This window comes from Cervus canadensis, chromosome 28 (assembly GCF_019320065.1).
Source record: "Cervus canadensis isolate Bull #8, Minnesota chromosome 28, ASM1932006v1, whole genome shotgun sequence".
In the NCBI taxonomy this organism is placed as follows: Eukaryota; Metazoa; Chordata; class Mammalia; order Artiodactyla; family Cervidae; genus Cervus; species Cervus canadensis.
In genome coordinates this window covers 27,926,925-27,950,311 of record NC_057413.1, presented here as the reverse complement: position 1 = coordinate 27,950,311, position 23,387 = coordinate 27,926,925, and positions in this window count along the sequence as shown.

Here is a 23,387-nt window from a genome sequence, read left to right as displayed (position 1 = left end):
CTTCTACTTCAATGTGCTGATGACTCACTAATTTGTATGCGTGGATCAGACCTGTGTCAAAGTCTCAGAACTGTACATCCGATGGTTTACTGAGCATGTCTTCCATGGCTGTTCCAAACCACTGCAAATGCAATCCATTCAAAAGGAAACTCTAACTCATCCTGTGGACTCAGTCCTGCCCCTACAGTCTCAATTTTATATTCCCTACTACTGTTACCAAGCCCCAAATTCGTCCTTTTGGCAATGGCCAATAAATCAGGGATGTGGTGCTGGGGCAAGGAATAGTGACTTTATTCAGAAAGCTGGAAGACCAAGAAGATGGTGGACTGATGTCCCAGAGAATCATCTCACCCAGGTTTGGATGCTCGTTTCTTTTATGGAACAAATAGGAAGGCAGCTGAGGATGTAAAGTAAAAAAGTCATGAGCATGCTAAGTCGCTTCAGTAGCGTCAGACTCTTTGCAACCCTATGGACTGTAGCCCACCAGGCTCCTCTGTCCATGGGATTCTCCAGGCAAGAATACTGATGTGGGTTGCCATTTCCTCCTCCAAGGGATCTTCCAGACCCAGAGACTGAACTTATGTCTTTTATGCCTCCTGCATTGACAGACAGGTTCTTTACAACTAGTGCCACATGGGAAGCCTAAAAAGGCCATAAGCTCTTGCAAATATTTTATGATTTCACCCAGACTCTGGGAGGGAATGTGTTCCTTTCTTTTTTTCTGTAGCCATTCACAGGCTGGCCTGGTCAGGATGTTTCCTATGAACTAAACAAAGGTATTTCAGTTTTACATTCAGGCATCTAATTCCTGGAGATATATGTTCATTTTAAGCTATAGGCAATACCCCTTTAGTGATTAACTTATAGCAAAAATGACAGAATGCAAAGGTTAAAGTAAAGAAACAGATCAAATATGGAGTCAGATCTGTTCTTCCCCATTACTCTACCATCTACACAGTCACCTAAACTAGGAATCACTTAGTCAATCCTTGTTTCTTTCTCTTTTCTCCCACATCCAATCATTTGTTGTATGTTAGCTCTAACTTTTTTTTTCTCTTCTTCATCATAACCACCACTATTGATTTAGAAGATCCAGCTCCCTTCTGTCTGGAATATTTTAATGGTTTCTTATTTTACCTCCACTACTATTCTGATCACAGCTGTCAAAATAAGGGTGACTCAATGGAAATGAATAGAATGGGAAAGACTAGAGATCTCTTTAAGAAAATTAAAGATACCAATGGAACATTTCATGCAAAGATGGGCTCAGTAAAGGACAGGAATGGTATGGACCTAACAAAAGCAGAATATGTCAAGAATAGGTAGCCAGAATATATAGAAGAACTGTACAAAAAAGACCTTCATGACCCAGATAACCATGATGGTGTGATCACTCACCTAGAGCTAGACATCCTGGAGTGTGAAATCAAGTGGACCTTAGGAAGCATCACTAAGAACAAAGCTAGTGGAGGTGATGGAATTCCAGCTGAGCTATTTCAAGTTCTAAAAGATGATGCTGTGAAAGTGCTGCACTCAATATGCCAGCAAATCTGGAAAACTTAGCAGTAGCCACAGGACTGGAAAAGGTCAGTTTTCATTCCAGTGCCAAAGAAGGTCAATGCCAAAGAATCTTCAAACTACCACACACATGCACTCATTTCACACTCTAGCAAAGTAATGTTCAAAATTCTCCAAGTTAGGCTTCAAAAGTACACAAACTGAGAACTTCCAGATGTTCAAGCTGGATTTAGGAAAGGCAGAGGAACCAGAGATCAAATTGCCAACATCCGTTGGATCATAGAAAATTCCAAAGAATTCCAGCAAAACATCTACTTCTGCTTTATTGACTATGCCAAAGTCTTTGACTGTCTGGATCACAACAAACTGTGAAAAATTTTTAAAGAGATGGCAATACCAGAGCACCTTACCTGCCTCCTGAGAAATCTGCATGTAGGTCAAGAAGCAGCAGTTAGAACTGGACATGGAACAATGGACTGGTTCTAAATTTTGGTGAAAGGAGTATGTCAAGGCTGTATATTGTCACCCTGCTTATTTAACTTATATGCAGAGTACATCATGCAAAATTCTGGGCTGGATGAAGCACAAACTGGAATTCAGATCTCCGGGAGAAATATCAATAACCTCAGATATGCAGATGACACCACCCTTATAGCAGAAAGTAAAGAGGAGCTAAAGAACCTCCTGATGAGCGTGAAAGAGGAGAGTGAAAAAGCTGACTTAAAATTCAACATTCAAAAAACTAAGATCATGGCATCCGGTCCCATCACTTCATCTCAAATAGATGGGAAAACAATGGAAACAGTGACAGACTTTATTTTCTTGGGCTCCAAAATCACTGCAGATGGTGACTGCAGCCATGAAATTGTAAGATGCTTGCTCCTTGGAAGAGAAACTATTACCAACCTAGACAGCATATTAAAAAGCAGAAACATTACTTTGCTGACAAATGTCCATCTAGTCAAAGCGATGGTTTTTCCAGTAGTCATGTATGGATGTGAGAGTTGGACCATAAAGAAAGCTGAGTGCTGAAGAATTGATGCTTTTGAACTGTGGTGTTTAGAACACTCTTGAGAGTCCCTTGGGCAGCAAGGAGATCAAACCAGTCAATCCTGGAGGAAATCAGTCCTGAATATACTTTGGAAAAACTGATGCTAAAGCCCCAGTACATTGTCCCACCTGATGCGAAGAACGGACTCATTAGAAAAGACCCTGATGCTAGGAAAGATTGAAGGCAGAAGGAGAAGGGGACGACAGAGGATGAGATGGTTGGATGGCATCACCAACTCAATGGACATGAGTCTGAGGAAGCTCTGAGAGTTGGTGATGGACGGGGAAGCCTGGTGTGCTGCAGTCCATGGCATCACAAAGAGTCGGACAAGATTGAGCGACTGAACTGAACTGAACAGAAATGAAACCAATCAGTCCCTCTTCCACTGAGAGCCCTTTGGCAGCCCCCCTGCAGATACCCTCTCACTAACCATTTTTGCCACTCACTTTCCACCGCAGAAACTGCATTCAGGGCATCCATGAGTTGCCTGAGGACTCTTCCTGACCTCTCTACTTTGTCCTGTGTGCGTGGCTATGACCTTCATCTCCCAGCATCTACATTCCTCTATCTAGGGCTCAGTCTACTGGACTGCGTTCATTACCCTCTGTGTATTTCTGTTGAGTAGTTTAGACGATTTGCATGCTAACAGTTAAAATATTCAGTAGCATGTTTAACACTCAGGTGGCTGCACTGAAGTCTAAATTTGTGAAGACTAGGTTTCTTGTCCTTATATTCTGTAAACTTGGTGTGCAACTTTCCAAGGGAGAGCCAGGTAAGGACATGACAATTAGAAGATTGACCAGAATTCCTGAGTATTTACTCGGCCTCCATCTGGATTTTTTTTTTTTTCTCCCACTGATGTAGCAGAACCCATTAATATCAACGTCTTGAGCAATTAAAGTTAGTCACTCTGCAAGACTGTGGGTAGGAAAAGTATGCCCTTTGATGTTCACCTTCCTAAAAGGCACAGACAACCTCACTACACATACGATGACCTCATCCCTTTGTGTTTGTGTAAATGGGCCAGATTAAGGAGATTAAGAAGGGAGTGGGTCAGAGGTAAAAGTGATCGAGGGGCGGTGAAGAAGAGGCAGCAGAGCCCTCCCATCCTCTGAAAAGAGCCAGCACTCATGTCTTTACGTGTATTTAGAGCAGAGAAGCAGGTAGATTTCTGAATCACAACCTTTGCCCTGGGCTCTGAGTTCAGTTTAGCTGTGACTCTAGCAGAGAGAGGACAAGGCTCATAACCACGTGCGGGTCTTGTTTACTTTTCACTCAAAGAGGATGGAGAACTGTAAGGCACTTCTCACAAGAGGACAAAGAAAAAGCCTATGAAATGCCTTTGCAGACAGTGATGGGGAAAATGATGCTACCTAAAGCTCATGCTTAAGTGCATGACATATTAAACCACCTTCCTCTGGGGCTGACATGCTAATGGATAGTCCCAGCTTTCATTTCAGGTTTTTAGATGTCTGCAGCGAAAGGATATGCATTCTATAGTGTATATAAGGATATCAACTTTGTGTATTACATTTTCCAATTTTTAAAGATGTTATCAGAATGTATAGATATCTTTCTCAATAGAAGTATCCCTATCCAGTTGTCAGTTGATTACTGCAGCCAATACAATCTGTTCAAAAATGAAAATCTATCCATAGTGTGTTCTGGTTTGAAATCCGTCAGTGAATGAATCCCAAGCCTAAAGTGTAAAATGGTTTACTTTCTTTTGTTTTTTTTTAAGATTTTGTTTCTTTACAGGTTATTACAAGATATCAAGTATAATTCCCTATGCTGTGTATTAAATTCTTGTTCCTTATCTAAAAACCGTCTACTTTTTGGGCTCTAGGTATATATTTTTGTGCTTACTTCTCTCTAGTGCCCAATTTTGTCTTCAACATCACATATGAGTAATATGCATACACATGCACAAGGATATACACACAAAAGCACATGAACAAGGCCACACATATGTACACAGGAGCAGACATAAGATATACACAGGCATGCATGTATGACACATGGATACACACACAACGACATGCACACAAGTGTATATACAGGCACACTCATGGGTGCACAACACACAAACGTGTACACACAGGGACACCAGAAATGCACACACGAGAACACACATGTATGCAAACATGTAGGCATGTATTCGCATACAGGCACACATACAAGAACACACATGGTGCACACACATACACTCTCGAGGCTACATAGAAGGCACACACATGCAGACGTGAACAGACATCGGAGGATACACACAGCCTACACTACACTCTAGCTCACACAGATTAGTTGTTGTTCCTTCCTGTGTGTCACTCCCAGCAGTGGGCTAGTCTTTTTATTCAGTTCATGGACTAATCAGGCTTCTTGCTTTTCCCAAGAACACATGAATACTTCTGTGATTTTAGCTGATTTGCGAAAGCAACTGGATCTCGTCCTCACCAAGCACATAAAAGCCTTCATCCCAGACATTAGTCAGGAAACATCATTTGAACTCATCATGGTTCAGAAATAGGTCTTTACAGAGGCTTTATAATCATGTATAGTCTACACATTCCCCTAGATCAGCAGTGTCAAAAAGAAATATAATGAGAGCCACAGTCAACTTAAAACTTTGTAGTAGCCATATTGAAAATGAAACAAAAAAGCAAACACATTTTAGTAATGTAGTTTATTTAATCCATTACGAAATACTATCATTTCAACATATAATCACTATAAAGTTATAAATGAGATGTTAGTGTGATTTTCTGTGTGTATGCTGGTCTATGAAGTTTGGTGTGTATTTGACACTTGCTATGCTATGCCAATTCGCTTCAGTCATGTCCAACTCTTTGCGACCCTATGAACTATAGCCCGCCAGGCTCCTCTGTCCATGGGATTCTCCAAGCAAGAATACTGGAGTGAGTTGCCATTCCCTTTTCCAGGGCATCTTCCTGACCCAGGGATCAAATCTGAGTCTCCTGCGGCTCTTGCACTGCAGAGAGATTCTTTACCACTGAACCACCAGAGAAGTCCTTTAGCACTTAGCATATCACAATTTGGACTAACCGCATTTCAAGTGTCAAGAATCTCCTGTGGCTGGCAACTTCCACACTGGATTGTGCGGCAAAGACTATCTTCTCTGGATCAGGTGGACCAACAGAGGGCCAGCCGCCGACAGTGGGGAACCTTAGGGACTAAGAGAGCTTCACCTCTAGCAGATCTTAATGCGGAACCTAGGGCGTGCGTTTTGCAAGCTTATATATGATTTGTTTTACCCTTTTTATTTTTCCTCTCCTAATTTTAAAAAGGTTATTTGAATGTATTTTGCCTTGCCATGTTAAATGCCTTTTTGTAAGCCATTTTAAGTTCTTCTTTGTTTATCTTATAATGAAACAAGTTTTTTTAAAAAGGAAGACTGAAAAGATACTCATGCTCTTCCTTAGTCCTATAATTCATGTTTGTCTCTGGGGAAGGCCATCCCTGGGTCTCTTCTCCCCTCCTCCTGGACAGAAATTCTGTGTTTTACGCACTCAAGGTCTTACTGTACAGTCCATTCTGTGATAATACCATGAATGTGTGCCTAAAAATCACTGTGCTATGCAAAATCAAGCCGTGGAAACCACAGAACTTATGGGAAAAAATGGAGCTAAAGATACAACATTCAAAAACTTTGTGACATGATAACACAAAAAGATGGAAACCTAGTGAAAACAGCAGCATTGTTTTCTGTACCCAAAATGGCTAAAAAATGCATGAGTACTTTGCCAACAAAGGTCCATCTTGTCAAAGCTAGGGTTTTTCCAGTAGTCATGTATGGATGTGAGAGCTGGACCATAAAGAAAGCTGAGCACCTAAGAATTGATGCTTTTGAACTGTGGTGTTGGAGAAGACACTTGAGAGTCCCTTGGACTGCAAGGAGATCAAACCAGGCATCCTAAAGGAAATCAGTCTTGAATATTCATTGGAAGGACTGATGCTGAAGCTGAAGCTCCAATACTTTGGCCCCCTGATGTAAAGAGGTGACTCATTGGGAAACACCTTGATGCTGGGAAAGATTGAAGGTGGGAGGAGAAGGGGACAACAGAGGATGAGACGTTTGGATGGCATCACCGACTCAATGGACATGAATTTGAGGAAGCTCTGGGAGATGGTGAAGGACAGGGAAGCCCATCATGCTGCAGCCCACGGGGTCGCAAATATCGGACATGACTGAGTGACTGAACGACAACAACTATTGACATGGCACTTGACCTTGAAAAAGATCTGAAGTTTGCTTGTGGAAGTGGTAGTCTGTAGGGTTCAGCTTGTGAGTTACGATGATGTGGAGACAGATGAGCTATCTGGGGTCTGAGGCAAAGTTGTAACACCAGAGGATGATGCGTGTGGTCCAGAGTCCACTCTGTGACCTGAGGGAGGGCTTGTCTAGATGTGTGTGTATAAGTGCATGTGTGTGTGTGTTTGTATATTTATACCATTCAGTTCACCTAGATGCAGTATTTTTTTACACTCACCTAGTATTTCTTGCAGATGAAATTAGACATAATTAGATATGAAATTCACATAATGTACAAGCCATTCCCTAATATAACAATGGTTAGAACAAATTCCTCTTTTTGAAAATAAGCATTATAACGTAACTGACTGTAGCTATTTTGACGATCACCATATGTGCTTTGATTTATTTATTATCTGGTCTTGACTGTACATTCCTTGAAGGTAAGAATTCTATTTCATCTTTGTATGTCAGCCTCTCCCTAGTCCAGCACCTGACACACAGGGAACATTCAATGTATCCTTCAAACTTTATTAATCTAAGTCATAGTTGACTGCCTCATATTAAAAGTTTCAATTCTTCTCCAGCAGATAGCGCACTGTATTTACATGTGTGAAAAGTGAAAGTGAAAGTGAAGTCGCTCAGTCCTGTCCGACTCTTTGCGACCCCGTGGACTGTAGCCCACCAGGCTCCTCTGTCCATGGGATTCTCCAGGCAAGAATACTAGAGTGGGTTGCCATTTCCTTCTCCAGGGGATCTTCCCGACCCAAGGATCGAACCCGGGTCTCCCGCATTGCGGGCAGACACTTTAACCTCTGAGCCGGGCTTTAAATCCATCCTCAGCGAGCTTCGATACATATTTACATATACATCATCAAGCCATCTTACTGTGTGAGAGTTGCTAATTTTAGAGTGGCATGATTCTAAGTGTGTCCAGTGGATATACTCACCAGCTCCTGCTGTTCCCTTATCTCTGGGGGACTTAGCCCATCCTGAGAAAATGTCAACTGCTCAGTCAATGGGTCCAGTGTCTTCACGGAGCAGACTAAGGGGAGTCAAACCAGTCCAGGGGAACAATGGTCAGCATTGTTCTTCCCAGTCTTTCTCTGGTCCCTCCCCCAGCATGGAAACCCTTACAGGCCACTTTCCAGTTTGGGACCGAGCCCTCAACAGCCCAATAGAAATGCTTTTGCTCAGGATTGAGGCAATAAAACTAGTGAAAACAGCACTTTTTCCCCATTGGCTAGACTGCAATCATTCCTCACCCTGGGCACATGGGTGAGTGGAAATTCGAATAGAGAAACTAGAACGGCAGGTCATTGACCCATGCTGGAAGCACCCAGTGAAACCGAAGTTCCTTCCTACACAGATAAACTGCATAGACAAACACTAAAAAGAGATGAAAAACCCAGCTGAGTCTTGAAAAACTGCTTTATTTTCTTTGCATAATAGCAAAGTGATTCTCCCTTTTTAATTTATGGTTTTGGAGTCTTACAAAGAATCTGAATATCCATGTGTGTGTCATTGCCCTCTACTGGATAAACTAGGTAATAAAAGTAGTCCCTAAAACCAGTCGCTCTTGTCCCTATATTCTGTCAAACAGTAGCTCATGTGTGCCTAACATTTGATCTTTTTGTCAACATGTTTTTATACATGACATTTTAATTGTGATAATAATGCCTTGAAACTACAAAGCACTTTATTCCCATTTTACAGATGAAAAACTGAGGCAGAGAGATAAATATATTCATTGACCCTACCAAGTGCAAAGAACTTTGCTAGACAGTTTACAAATATTGCAGATAAGATTATAAATAATTAACTAAAAAGAAAATAAGGCTTGTGATATGTGAATAAATAAATCAAAGAGATATTTGTTGCCAACTCTGTGCCAGGTGCTCATATATGTTACTTTAGTTTCCCCTGTTACTGACCTTTTTGGTACATATTATGTGCCCTGTTTTACAAATGACAGAATTGAGATTGTGTGCACATGTCATTTGTCAGACACCCACAGCAAAATATACCACGGGAAATGAGGAGAGAGAATTTCACCAGTGCAGAGTGAGAAAGGCTTCATGAAGGTGGTGGCATTTGATCTGACTCTTGAAAGATGGGAAAAAAGGAGACAGCTGTTCAAGAAAATCTGTGCTCATCATGAGAGCCAAGTGTGGGGCTCCCTTGAGTGTGATGGGTCCTGCAGACAGAGTGGAATTTAGGCTGCCAAAAAAGGGACTATTCCTGATGCAGAATGTGTCTCTGAGGGGAGTGTGCCAGGACCAAGTGGGAAAGCTAGGGTCCTGGCTCCAGCTCTGCGCTGGCAGGAGGCAATGGGGCCACCTGCATTCCTGCTGATGCTATGGTTATGGTGCTGCTTCTGCTGCTTTTGGATGTGGTCACAGGTGTTGGGGGAGGCTGGTGTGTGAGGCGTGAGCAGGCCATGCAGAGAGTGTTCCTGGGAGTCAGGAAGGAGTGTCGTGTAACCAGGGAAAATGGGAAAATCATTCACTTTCACATTAGAGGTTGCTGAACTGTGGCACCTCCTCTTTCCTTTAACAACCTGGCCCAACAGCCTAAAAAGCAGCATGTGAAAAAATAAAATTGAAGACATAGGGGCCAGTGAAACAGGGCTCTCTTTGTCCGTTGAATGTGATGACAAGCCTCATTGAATAAAGACGTGGGTGATTTTTGCTTAGAGTTTTCCTTTTATGCCTGACAATTTCGAAAGCCCTCCAGAGTAAACCCTCACCATCCTCCACGGCTTGTTCCCTGTGGCCTCCCTGAGAGTTCCAGGGACAGAATAAATGACAGGAGTTGCAGAGAGTTCTCAGAGCTTAGGAGGCCATGGCCCTGCTGCTAGAAGACGAAAAGAGTGGTGCTGGGCATTGAAAAGACAAGGACAAACAGGAAAGCTAAGACAGCTTTCAGGAATGGATTCAATCCTTTGTTTGCACAGGAAGCCTTGGGTTAGAAATTCCTTCCTCTGAAACTTTTCTATTGTGACTCTTGCAAGCCCTTAAGAAAGTAAAGTAAGCAAGCAAGAAAGATGGCAGGGGGAATAGATATATACATACACATATACAAACATACATATGACAGAGGCAAAGAGAAATAAACAAAGACAGTCATATAGACAAAAATGAACCTGGAATAATCATGACACTACTGTAACTTTTCCTAAAGAAATGGTGTCTTGCACCGACTCAGTCTTTTTCTTCTTTTTTAAATTGAAGGATAGTTGATTTACAATGTTATGCTAATTTCTGCTGTATAGTAAATTGACTCAGTTATGTATATGTGTATGTGATATATGTGTGTGTATGTGTGTATATATATATACACATATATATTCTTTTTTATATTCTTTTCCATTATGGTTTATCCAACGACTCTGAATATAGTTCCCTGTACTATACAGTAGGACCTTGTTGTCCATCCATTCTATATGTAGTAGTTTACATCTACTAACCTCAAATTCCGAGGCCACCCCTCCCCATCTCTCCCCCTTGGGATCTACAAGTCTGTTCTCTATGTCTGTGAGTCTGTTTCTCTTTCACAGATAGGTTCATTTGTGGCCTATTTTAGATTCCACATATAAGTGGTATCATATGGTATTTGTCTTTCTCTTTCTGACTTTATACCTAGGTCCATCCATGTTGCTGCAAATGACATTATTCCTTTATTTTTATGGCTGAGTAGTATTCCATTGTATATATGTACCACATCTTCTTTATCCATTCATCTGTCAATGGACATTTAGGTTGTATCCATGTCTTGGCTATTGTGAATAGTGCTGTTATGAACATAAGTGTTAGTCGCTAAGTCATGTCTGACTCTTTGATCCCATGGACTGCAGCCCACCAGGCTCCTCTGTCCATGGAATTCTTCAGGCAAGAATCCTGGAGTGGGTTGCCATGCCCTTCTCCAGGGGGATCTTCCTGACCCAGGAATCAAACCCAGGTCTCCCACAACGTGGGCAGATTCTTTACTCTTTACAGGCTACGCCACCAGGGAAGCGATAGGGGTGCGTGTATCTTTTTGAAGTATAGTTTTGCCTGGATATAGTCCCAGGAGTGGGATTGCTGGATCATATGCTGATTTTAATTTTAGTCTCCTATAGTGGCTGTACCAACTTACATTCCCACCAACAGTGTAGGAGCATTCCACCACTGATTCAATCTTGACCGTAGATTAACACACCAGGCTAAGACAGTACATTCAGTTCTTTATCCCATGCGTATTTATTGAACACATTTTGCACTTCTCTATTTGCTTATTATATTCTAAGAATCTATTGCATACCTAGTAGGTGGCAGGAACTAACTGTCCTAGGAGCAGGGAAAACCAAGGTAAATAAACAAACCCTCTTCCCTTAACCAGCCCAGAGCCTTGTCTCTCTGCCTGTGCACACATGAGGTGTGTGACAAATGGATTGCATTGCTCAGGTGTTGCCTCCTCTTCAGGACAGCTGGGACTTGGGAGCACCATTACAACCACTGTACTGGCCTGACTGGGACAGCTCACAATGGCAAGCCAGAGGATATTTTGTGACTCTTTGTCCTTCTTATTAAAATCTATCCAGAGCTTTGAGTTTGGGAGAAATAAACACACCATTGGCATCAAAGACATGAAGATGTATATTCAGGGTTCTTGCCTCTCTGACTAAACAATAAACTTTTCTCATCTTCAACTCCCCACCACCATGCCCACCACTGCTGCCTTTATTATTAGCCAGACTCAGAGAGGGGAATGCTGCTGAAATGAGTTTCATTTCTTGCTCAGTTATTGACATACCAGGCTTCCCCTCTCCATCCTGCCTGAGACACGTTTTGGAGGAGGTGAGGCTTGAGTTGTGGACATTGAACTGGGAGGCGGTTGACACCTACGCTGTGGCCTATTATCATCAGGAAGGGCCAACTGAAGCGGACAGGGCTGTGTTTATTCTTTAAAGCAGAAAAATTAATTGGAAGCAGCAGTTCTTTCCTGCTGGTGCTCTACACCAACAGTTTTCTCTTACATTTATAGAAGTGGTTCTTATCCCCCACATTGTGGAACATGTCTTAGCAGGGGAAGGTTCTGGGGAGGTCACAAAATGGGATATTTTCTCATGGTTTGAGCAGTTATCAAAAAAACATTTATGGAGGAGAGTTGGGAAATGGTATAGAACTAAAGCCAGAACTTTCAGAATTGGGGGCAATAGTTTTTTTTTTTTTTTTTTAAATCCACAGAAATTTTCCAGAATTTCTTTTGTCACCAAACTCAGTCCACACCAAACTCTGACTTCAAAACTGCCTTTTCAGTGAGTGCTTCCCAGATGTGGATTTCAAGCATCATTTAAAAGGGAAAAAAGTCAAAACAGTACATGAGGAACTGACATAGAGTACCAATCTTGTTTACTTTTCTAGGGGAAAAAAAAAAAAAGAGTTCACAAAATAGCAACAGCCACCATCCACTGTCACTGTCATTTCCTGATAGACATTCAACATCAAAAGGAGAAAGGAAGCAGCTTCATAGAAATAGCTAGTCCCTTCAACAGAATCAATTTTAGATTTGGAAAAACTCACAACACTGGCTTTGTGGTTTTCATTTTGTGGAGGAACCAGGGATGGGTCACGATGGTCCAGGTCTAGATTAGCCCGCAGGATCCCCTGGCCTGACTTACAAGTTCCAGTGATCAGGCTGGAGAAAGGTACACACGGCCACAGAGAACTGTGGCTCTGGGACAGGTCGGTCCTCAGTAAGTTACTCTGAACCTTGGATTCCTCTTCTGTAAAATGGAGATGATGCCATGTGCCTTGGGAACTATTCTCCTTATGGTGGGCTGACATACCAGTCAGAGGGCTTTGTCACAGGTTCACAATGAGATTAATTCCCTTATCTTCCTCCTCCCGCCCCCTCCTCCTTTTTTTTTTTATTTTTATTTTTTAACAAAAAGACCTGAATCTCTTTTTATTCTCTAGGATACTTGGCATGATGCCTTGTACTTAGGAAGTATACGATAAAGGTTTGCTGAACTGAATTTGTGTGACTATATCTCAATATGTAGCATTTGTTACAAACTGCTTTATTTAATCATTGCTTCCCTCTCTGATCTCACTTACAAATTCTATGCACCTTTTGGGTTAAGGTTGGTTCCATCCATTTTTCTATCACCTTCCTAACATAGAGCCCTGGATAGTGCAAGTTACACCCTAAAGGCTCTATAAGTACTTGAGAATCAGTCACTGATTAAATGAGGTGGGCTCCCCTTTTCTCTGGATGCACTGAAAATCCTCAAGTAGCGTGTGTGTGTGCGCGCACATGTACTCATTCTCTTGGGTCTTTTATTTCTAGAAATCTCAGTCCACCTTGGCACTCCAGCGATAATTCTGAGTTTACAGACATTCAGCAAGGATGATCAGATTGCACTTTTGGAAAAAAATCTATTTCAAGTGTGATAGCTTATGTGCCAAGGGCAAGGGTTCTTTCTTTCGCTACTAATAACTCAACAGGGGCGGCAGGCAGTAACACTGCTTCTGGTTTGGTTTCTTCATTCTTCACTGGTGAAGCACTATTACCTTGTGTAGGCGACTACATTTTACTTACTTAGTGGTGATCTGATTACCTTGATCTTAAGCATTTTAACTTTGCTCTATCCAGGCCCACAGAGAGTTGGGCGAAATGAGAAGGGCCCGTGGAAATACACATATAATTTCATATTGCAGTTGTATTGGTAATTGCAGCTTAACCAGCTTTCCTGTTAGTTCTGGAGGGAAGTGAAATTACGTGCAATAATAAGATTTTGGGGAAATAGATATGATTCATAATACAACAGTCTTCCTTGATGAAATAGCGAATATTAAGTACATATATGGAAGTCTAATAAATAAGTTGTTTATTAAGGATAATTTGTTCAGTAGTCAGTAACAAAGTAACTGGGAAGGGCCACCCAGGATGAATATGCTTTGTCCCAACTTCTTTCTGAATTAAAATGGTATCTTTCTTTTGGATACCAAAATGGTCTTTGGTGGAACCAGTAATGCTGGTACCAGGAAACTCTCAAGGACGATTCCATGCTATCGGCAAACTGAACTTGAACAACTCCAGAGATTTGTAGCACTGGTGTTGAGTGATTTGAGTCCCAAGTGTTCTCTGTGACCCACAGAAGAGGAATCAAACTCTCTGTCATCCAGTCTGTCACTCTGTGATATTTACTGAGTGTCTGTCGTGTGCTCGGCCCAGCTGATCCAGTGTTATTCATCTCAAAGTCTCTGTCCTAGTGCCAGTTCTTGTTCAGCAAGAGCAATATCAACTCATATTCTGTCTCTCTGTTTAGATGGAGAATGCCTGGAAGACAGGTGCTCTATTTTATTGTACTGTGCGTCTTCTTCCCCCACCACCAGCTTCTACTCCAAAAGTGATGGCTGAGTTGAGCATTTAGATAACACTTTTTAAGACAAAATTTCCATCAAATATTGTTGTTATTGTTGTTTTCAGTGCCAAGCAGACTTTGAAGATGATGAAGCTACAATTTGATTGTGATGGAAATTAAGAGGCAATAATGATTAAAGATCTCTTTTCCCCCAAGTCCATGTAAGCAAATTTAGAGGAACATTCTTGAAGTTTGAAAGGAAGTTCTTTAACTGCAAATAAGGTAACATGTGGAATTTATTATGTTTGCTATTTATATGGGCTGAAGGTAAAAATAGGCGCAGGAAGGGTTTAGATAAATTAAAAAATGAGAGTTGCATAACAAATTGTTAATAGCAAATTGGACTGGTTCAGGGCATGTCTGCAATTCATGAAGGAAAACTGTCTTCTTTCCTCCAAAAAGTCCTTTGGTCCCAATATTGAAAGCTGAGTGAGAGGTTAATAGGAATTCATCAGATTTAATTTGGTACTCCCACTGATAATTTGTTTTTTGACTTTTATACTTGCATTTTGATCCCCTAAGAATTTAGATGATTCACCCCAAGCCACACTGCTAACAATACACCATAGAGATTGAACTGAATTCGGTACTCTTTCCCCCAATTTCCACAACCACTCAGATTTAAATAGAGAAGATAACTTTTTTATAGGTGTTAAGTAAGCTTGACAACTATAAAACCAAAACTTCACCCCAAGCATCCCTTCAATGAACCACAGTAGCTAATGATGTTAAACAGAAGCTATGACAAGCCATGGCTCTCAGGGATGTGGGCATAACTGTTTAGGCTGCTGCTTTGTAAGAACAAAATGGAAAGATCTAATATTTGTATATAACTGTACTTTCAAAAGACACTCAAGTGTTTTACTATATAGAGATTTGAAAAGACAAATTAAGAAAACTATTATAAGTGGGAAACTGAGGCTTAGAAGGCTGCCATCAGATACAGAAAGCAACGGGGTCAGAGCAGATCAGTTTTCTGACTCCTAAACCCCAGGCCCCCTCCACTACTTGGGATGATCCACTGTCCCAGTTTGCCTGAGCCTGATGAATTTCCCAGGACGTGAAAATTTGTATTAAGACTGTAAAATCTGCAGGCAAACAGGGATAAGTTGGTCACCCTACCACCACATTACTTAAGTTCTGACACACGCTGTAGAAATTCTGATTTTACCACCAGGCAATCAATGGTTAAACCAACAGGTCTCTGGGATGCTAAGTGACCCATCTTGTTATCAAGATGAAACAGGAATAATAATGATAATTGTGTAACCAAGATCTTGATTATGATACTAATCAAAACATTTGCCATAACAATGTCAATTATCATTAAACAGCATTTCCTTACTTACAGTGTGGAAGCAAGCCAACAATATAATAAACCACCCACGATGGAGTGAGGGGTTGTTGTTGCTTTTGTTCTGGAAAAGGACCACATAAAATAAACTCTATAGAATTATTTATAAACTGATGCAATAATTTGTTATTTTTTTAATGGCTAGGTTCTTTAAGTGCACTTCTGTTAATCCCCAAACAGAAAAGTACCTTTCATCCAGAACAGGAATTGATTATAAAGTGTTATCATTTGAAGAAATGGTACTCTTTCTGGTCATAAATAGAAAGCAACTTCCTGGCATTCTTACTGTTATTACTTCTTTCATGGTCCTCTAAAGAGGACCTCAGACTGAAAATGTATTTTTGTTATTGTAGTCTTCCCATCCCAATATCATTGGTGGATTTATTCCAGTACTGAGCCCTTTTTATCCCTGTCAACTTAGATTAAGTCATATTAGTTTTCATTTCAATATTGACAAAGATTTTGTATGACAGCAAGAGTGACCTCTGGTTTTCTCCCAAGGACGTCTTATCTATAGAATGAATCATAAACTCTCTGGGAGAAGAAGCCTGAGATAGTGATGGTGTTTCTATTTAGACTGGGACAGGGAACACAAGGATAAGGGCTTAAAATCATGATGCAGGACAAACACATTTGATGAAACAAAGGACCGCTTGGTCTAATGTTTGGGGAATCGTGAAATTTAAATCACTTAAGGAGATCTCCTTAAGGAAATGTGTAAGACTAGATTGATTTAAGAGTAGTTCTTTTGTGTTTTAGGTTTTTTTTTTGGCCATGCAGTGTGGCATGCGGGATCTTCCTTGAACCCTCTGCAGTGGAAGTGTGAAGTTCTAACCCCTGGATCTCCAGGGAATTCCCAGTATGGGAGTAATTATGATCCCTGTTGTAATGAATAGTAAAGTTGGTCTGGAAGGTGAGGAGCAAAGCATAGGTAAGGTCCGGGAAGAGGAGAGAGTGACCACATTTGTGAACGTTATAATGTCATGGATCAGTTTCTGTTTTGACTCTAGGTTCCTAAAACTGAACGGCCTCTGCAATTCAGCTCCTTTCAGTCAAGCTGCTGCATTTCTTAGCTTCCGTATCTTTTTCTTTTTTTAAGTTATTTATTTAATTTTGGCTGTGCTGGGTCTTTGTTAATGCACAAATTGTTCTGTAGTTGCAGCAAGCTGGGGCTACTCCTTGTTGCGGTGTGCAGGCTGCTCATTATGGTGGTTTCTCTTGTTGTGGAGCACAGGCATTAGGGGTACAGGCTTCAGTAGTTGTGGCATGTGGGCTCAGGAGTTGGGGCTCTTAGGTTCTAGAGCACAGCCTTAATAGTTGCGGTGCATGGGCTTAGTGGTTCTGCAGCATGTGGGATCTTCCCAAATCGTGGATTGAACCTGTGACTCCTTCATTGGCAGGTAGATTCTTTACCACTGAGCTACCAGGGAAGCCCTACAGTTATATCTTTTGTATGAAATCGTTTTTCTTCTGAGTTTTTCAAACAATACAATATGTAACTGAGAGGAATGATAGTAAAATCCCTTTATTTTACAGATGAGGCTTACTTAGACTCAGAGATAGTATATAATTTGCCCAAGACTATGCAACTCGGAGGGTTTCCCAGGTGGCTCAGTGATAAAGAATACACCTGCAATGCAGAAACCTCAGGAGATGTGGGTTTGATCCCTGGGTCAGATCCCCTGGAGGAGGGCATGGCAACCCACTCCAGGACTCTTGCCTGGAGATTCATGCACACATGCAACTGGGAGTTTATTCTGGCAGAGTAGCCCAGAATACAGCCTTCTTGACTTCTTGTTCTGTATGTTTCCTCTGATCTCATGGGCTACATGTAAGGGGTATTTTCCCCTCACTATTTCATAGCCAAAGTTCAAACAACCTATCGTGATAGCTTGGTGAGCTAAGGAGACGCTATTATCACTTCTGCCCTCACATTTCCTGTTCTAGGTTGGATTCCCCAGCAGTGTTCAGCTCCATGGCCCTGAATCTCTAGTCTGCCAAATTCTTAATGCCTCCACTGATATATCTTTTCAGCTGGGCTCAGAGTGAGGGGACCACTTTATTGCAGGGAGGTTCAGGAATAAAACATGTACTCCAAAATAAGAAGCAACTACGATTCTGAAGCAAATTGTGTGAATACGACGCATGACTGTAACAAAATAAAATTGAATTCTAAAAGACACATACCAGAAGGTAGAGATTTATATGAATAACATCCTGTGTTATCCAGTCTCATGAAATTTGGCACTTTTGTTGAGCTTCACTTTGGAAGTCGTCTTTAGTTTTAATTTTTTAGGCATACAGGACTGTTTAAGAACTCTGTGTGTGTGTGTGTGTGTGTGTGTGTATTTGTGTGTGTTAATCACTCAGTCATGTCCGACTTCTTGCAACCCTATGGACTGTAGCCTGCCAGGTTCCTATGTTCATGAAATTCTCCAGACAAAAGTACTAGAGTGGGTTGCCATTCCCTTCTCCAGGGGGATATTCTCCACCCAGGTCTCCTGCAGGCAGATTCTTTACCATCTGACTCATCTGGGAAGCCTTTTAGAATTATAATGACACCTACATTTTAACAAAGACAATTGTTTTCCAGAGGATTAACCCACATTTTTGCATACTTCTGACTTGTTCATCTCTGTTTTGTCACATAATGTGAGCAATATATTTTTGTCTAATTTAATCAAATTGAATGTATTAGACTAAGAGTTGACTCCATTCAACATTTTAGAGAGGGTCCATTGAAAGATATTTGAAAGAACATCCATAGGCTTTGAGAACATTTGTAGAGAGGAATAACAACTGTCTTTGAAATAATAGAGATGTATGACTGGGATGCATGTATCAACTTCAGAGGGATACTTTTGGAGGGTAGCATTTTCTGACATGGACAGAGGAGCCTGGTAAGCTACAGTCCATGGGGTTGCAAGAGTTGAACTAGACTTAGCAACTAAACCAACCAACCAACATTTTTTGATATGAAGATTCTGGTGTGTTTGTTGAAACCTCCAACTATAGCTGTTATACACCATAATTTACTCTTTGTTTATGTTTGCATGTGACAGGTTTTGTTAAAAGAGTTAAAAAATACGATAAATGAATCAATCTTCCAGGCTTTTTGGGACAGTTCTAGCAGTAACTGAAAATGACAGGTTTTATGAGATTTTCTTTTAAATTATCTTTTAAAAATTCAAAGAAAATTGAACCTTGATTTAAACTCTGTAAGCACAGGCTGTCTAGTTGACCAAATCTTTGCACATTGACATGGAATAATATTCAGTTACTTTGTCTGAATCCAGGTATTCTTAATGGCTGGGACAGATGTATCTGATTAACATAAAACTCAGACAAATGAAGTATTCCTTCCTAGTTAATTAATAGGCAGAAATCATCCAACCCCTAGATTTAGATCTAGCATTTTTCAAAGGGTGTGTGTAGGGATGTGGGGAAGGCTAATTTCTCTGTGCAAAGCTGTCCAGACTTTGCAGGGTGTGTGACATCCCTGACCACACACTAAGAGACAGAAAAACTCAGACAGAAGTGTGACAATCAAAAATGATTCACACATTTCTAAGTGTGCCTTGGGGGCCCAAGAAGAAGTACTCCCTCTGTTTGAAGACCTCTGATTAGATAAAAATAATACAAACAGTGAAAAACTAAAGGAGAGTTTATTATTGAGTAGCCTATAGTAAATGGGGCTTCCCATTTACTCTAAAGAAAGGTGGCATAACGGTGAAGAATCCACCTGCCAATACAAGAGACACAAGAGACACAGGTTTGATCCCTGGGTCAGGAAGATCCCCTGGTGAAGAAAAAGACAATCTGCTCCAGTATTCTTGCCTGGAGAATCCCACGGACAGAGGAGCCCATCAGGCTACAGTCTGTGGGGGTCACAAAGAATCGGACAAGACTGAGGACACACACACTCTAAAGTAAATGACTTATCCCTGGGCTTCAGTTTCTTCATTTGTGGTCATGAGAATAAAAAGAATCCTTGTAAGATCATTGCTCATGTGATCATAATTCATGAATGTGATAATGCATACCAACTTCCTAGTGAATCACCTAATGAACCGTAGGCGAACAGTATATAATGAATTAACTTCTATTGCATCTTTTTCTTTCTACTTTAAAATTTTCCTTTTGTAGGAAAGGCTGGACTTGATAAGTGGACAGCCAGGGCTGTTGGGGTAGATACGTCTAGACATGATACAAAAGCCTTCAGAAAGTTGCTTTGGGGATGTAACTGTTCTAGAAAGGATATAGAGTTTCTAGAATAGATTTTAGAATCTCATTTGGTTTCAACTTATGTGCATAGTTCACTTACCTGAACATTTAATTTTTACTTCAATAATCGGTTTGTCAGGCTGTATAACAAATTTGTTTCCTGTGAGTAGGATTTATCAGTTAAGAGACTAGCTCATGACCAACAGCAACCTTCAAGGAATAGATGTAATTCTCAGTCTTTATCATTTCAAACAATGACTTTTTGTGATACAAAAAAAAAAAAAAAAATCAGATTGAGTATGTTACCAGTCATTTTCTTGAAAATATGGCTTCTGGAAAACCAACAATAGCCTTTGGTAGGCTCCCTCTCCAATTCTCATCTGTGTTTGTTAGTTTGAAGTGCTGTATATGCTTGATTTGCTTCAATTCTGTGTGATTCTAAAGCATGGTATACTGGAAATGCTGGAAGCCTTGTTTTTCTTAGCTTGTTTTAACTTTTTAACCTGAAAGAGCTTCCCAGAGAGTCCAAAGTATATGTAATTCCAGTGTCTGAACTCTTCATTTCTGTTCAAATGTGACTCCATAATAAAGTCAAAATGGAATTCTGTACCTCACACGACTTGTAGCAAATGTCTCCTTGGAAATGAAAAACATTCCAGAGAAGAGAATATTTGTTCTAAATCTTATTTCCAACATTTAGCAAACACTTATTAAAAACCCACCAATGCTAGGCCAAGGTCAGGGAGACCAAGATGCATAACACAGACAGCCTAATGATGAAGATTAAGAGTAATAATAATAAAAATGATAATAATAGTTTATTGATTCAAATATTCCAAGTAGTGTTCTGACCACATGAAAAGAACAGATAGTTATGTTGAGAAGTCATTTCTATCCCAGGCCTAAAGGGACAAAGGATGAGGTCGGGAGGAGACTGCCCAGGACTACATAGAGTAGCTGCATGGAAACGGAAGCAAGACAGGGGCTACTGGCAGAGAGATGCCATCCACCTACAGCAATCTAGCATGAGAGGAGCAGGAATACATCTCAAATTCACCCTTTTCTCACTCTCTAAGATTGTACCTAAGCTACCCATTTGCTGAAACCAACTAGAATCCATAGGGCAAATGAACCTATAGATGTTGTTCTTAAGGGTCACCCTCCCTGGATACAGAACAGGGTGGGAAGAATGGACGGTGAATCTGGAGGGGCCATCCTCAGAACTCAAAACCAATATATCCTGAGTTGGGGCATATTTTTGAATGGTTTTAGACATACTGAATTTTTGAGTAATTTCCAAAGGTCGTGTGTGCTGACTGACAGTAGAATACCTATCTCTTTTCCTAGAAAAAGAAGATCATAAAGCCATAGTTATGTTTTGTAGGAATCTGTTCCCAGATGTTTCTGAAACCTAATGCCACACAAATACAGTAGTAATTTAATACCAGCTCCATACAGCAGTTTCAAAAGTAACTTTTCTCAATTGGCCCTAACTTAATTAATATTTTCATAATTAGCCAGGAGACTTCCTGAGTGAAGATGAGATTCTTGGCTACTTTAGCTATTAGTGAATTATCTGCGCACAGAAACAGCCTTACATTTCTTTCAGGCAGAAAAATAAAACAAGTTACTTTCATCTGCTTCTAATTCAAAAGTAGACAGAGTGAATTTGATTCAACATTATAAAAAAAAAAATCACCTTTTGGCTGAGATCAGGCATGGAAAAATTTAACCCCAAAGGACAGAATTTTGGAAACTAATATGCAAGCAAAAAGTGGGCTGAGTGAAAAGGAAGGAAGAATATTCTAGTTGAAATTTGTAAATAATATGAGCTTGCCTATTAAAGTTCACTTTTGCAAATAATCTTAGAAGAGGATTATACTCCTACCACCAAGGAAGATGGATGCTCTATTCCCATAGAGAAGCTGAGCGGGGTTTGGGTAATTGAAATCTTGAATAATTATAATAGCTAACATTTGTTATTTGTCCAGACACTGTAATAAGCACACTTATTTAATCTTCTGTCTACAAGGTAATTTTTATTATTAGCTTCATTTTACATATAAGGAAACTAAGATTTATATAGAGATTAAATGGCCTTTCCAAAGTTCCGTATCCAAAAAAATGATTCTGTTGAAGCACAAACTCAAGTCTTTTTGACTTAAAAATCAATTTATGTTAAGAGAAGGTGTATAAGTCATGAAGTAACCCTACAATAGGCATATTGGTCTCTAATGATTTGCATGAAGTGATTAGAATTTCTAATGAACTTGTAAAGGTAGCTGATGATTTATCACCACAGTGGGTAGATTTAGTGTCTCTTTTCACTTTGTTTCTGAACACCTTTCGTTTCCTTATCAAAGCTCAGAACCACAGGTAGCCTTTAGGGCTATTTGGGGAGGGATGCCGGCGGGGGAATCGGGATGGGGAACACTTGTGAATCCATGGCTGATTCATGTCAATGTATGGCAAAAACCACTACAATATTGTAAAGTAATTAGCCTCCAACTAATAAAATTAAATGAAAAAAAAAGATACCAAAATTAAGACAAAGCATAGAATATTTTTTAGGAAGAATAGCAGCAGCCATGTTTAGCCCAAGGCTGACCTTGACCCCTATTGTGTTTTGAAGTGAGATACCTCAAGAACTTTGTGTATCAGGACCGGGCTTGTCCTGCAGGCTAAGAACATCAAAGGTTGGGGATGTTCCCTGGTATACCTGCTCTTAAAAATACAGCATCTATCAGTTGATATAGATGATCTATCAAAAAATACTGGTGAAAATATCTACTAAACTTAGTAGATTTAGGATCAATTGATTAATACAGATAAAATGTGTACTACATCTATTAGACTTTCAGACTAAATCATTTCTTGAGATTCACGTATTTAGATTTATTCCTATTGTTTAAAACTAGGAATCTTCTATATCTGTTGTTTTGAGATCAGGCAGATAAGTCCTGGGCATATAAAAAGTCCTCAGAACATGAATAGTTATCAAGTAATTGACTTCATGAGGTAAATGTCTTCATGTCGACCCAATCCATATTTTTATGGTAATTGAACTTTATCAGCTTCCCAATCAGTTTTCATATTTATGTATTAAAGAACACATCAATATAGAAAAGATTTCTGTAAAGAGGCGTGTTCAGTCTATTTATTTTTTTCCCCCTTCTTTGCTTTGAGATACATGTGATTGCCAATGGTGGTGGCCCATGAAGTTAAGGCAGCAATCTGAGGTAGTGGAGCTGAGCTACACAGTTATTTACCCAAATGATGTTAAAAGGGTCTAGGAGGGGCAATGGACAATCTACAAAAGATTTACGCTAGTAATGCTGGCAGACAGGAAACAAACATCTGCTCTCCCCTATTCCTAGCTAGGCACGTTTATAGCATCTTCCTAGGTACACACATCAAGGCAGACCCCTCTCCACCTCTCTGAGGAGCATGAGATGACTTCGAGTGTAAGGAATTGTTCGGCACTGACATTGGGCCTGCTGCTCTACCTTGGTGGGGCTTCAACATGTTACTGGCAATCTTATCTTTGGGAATTTGTAAGAGA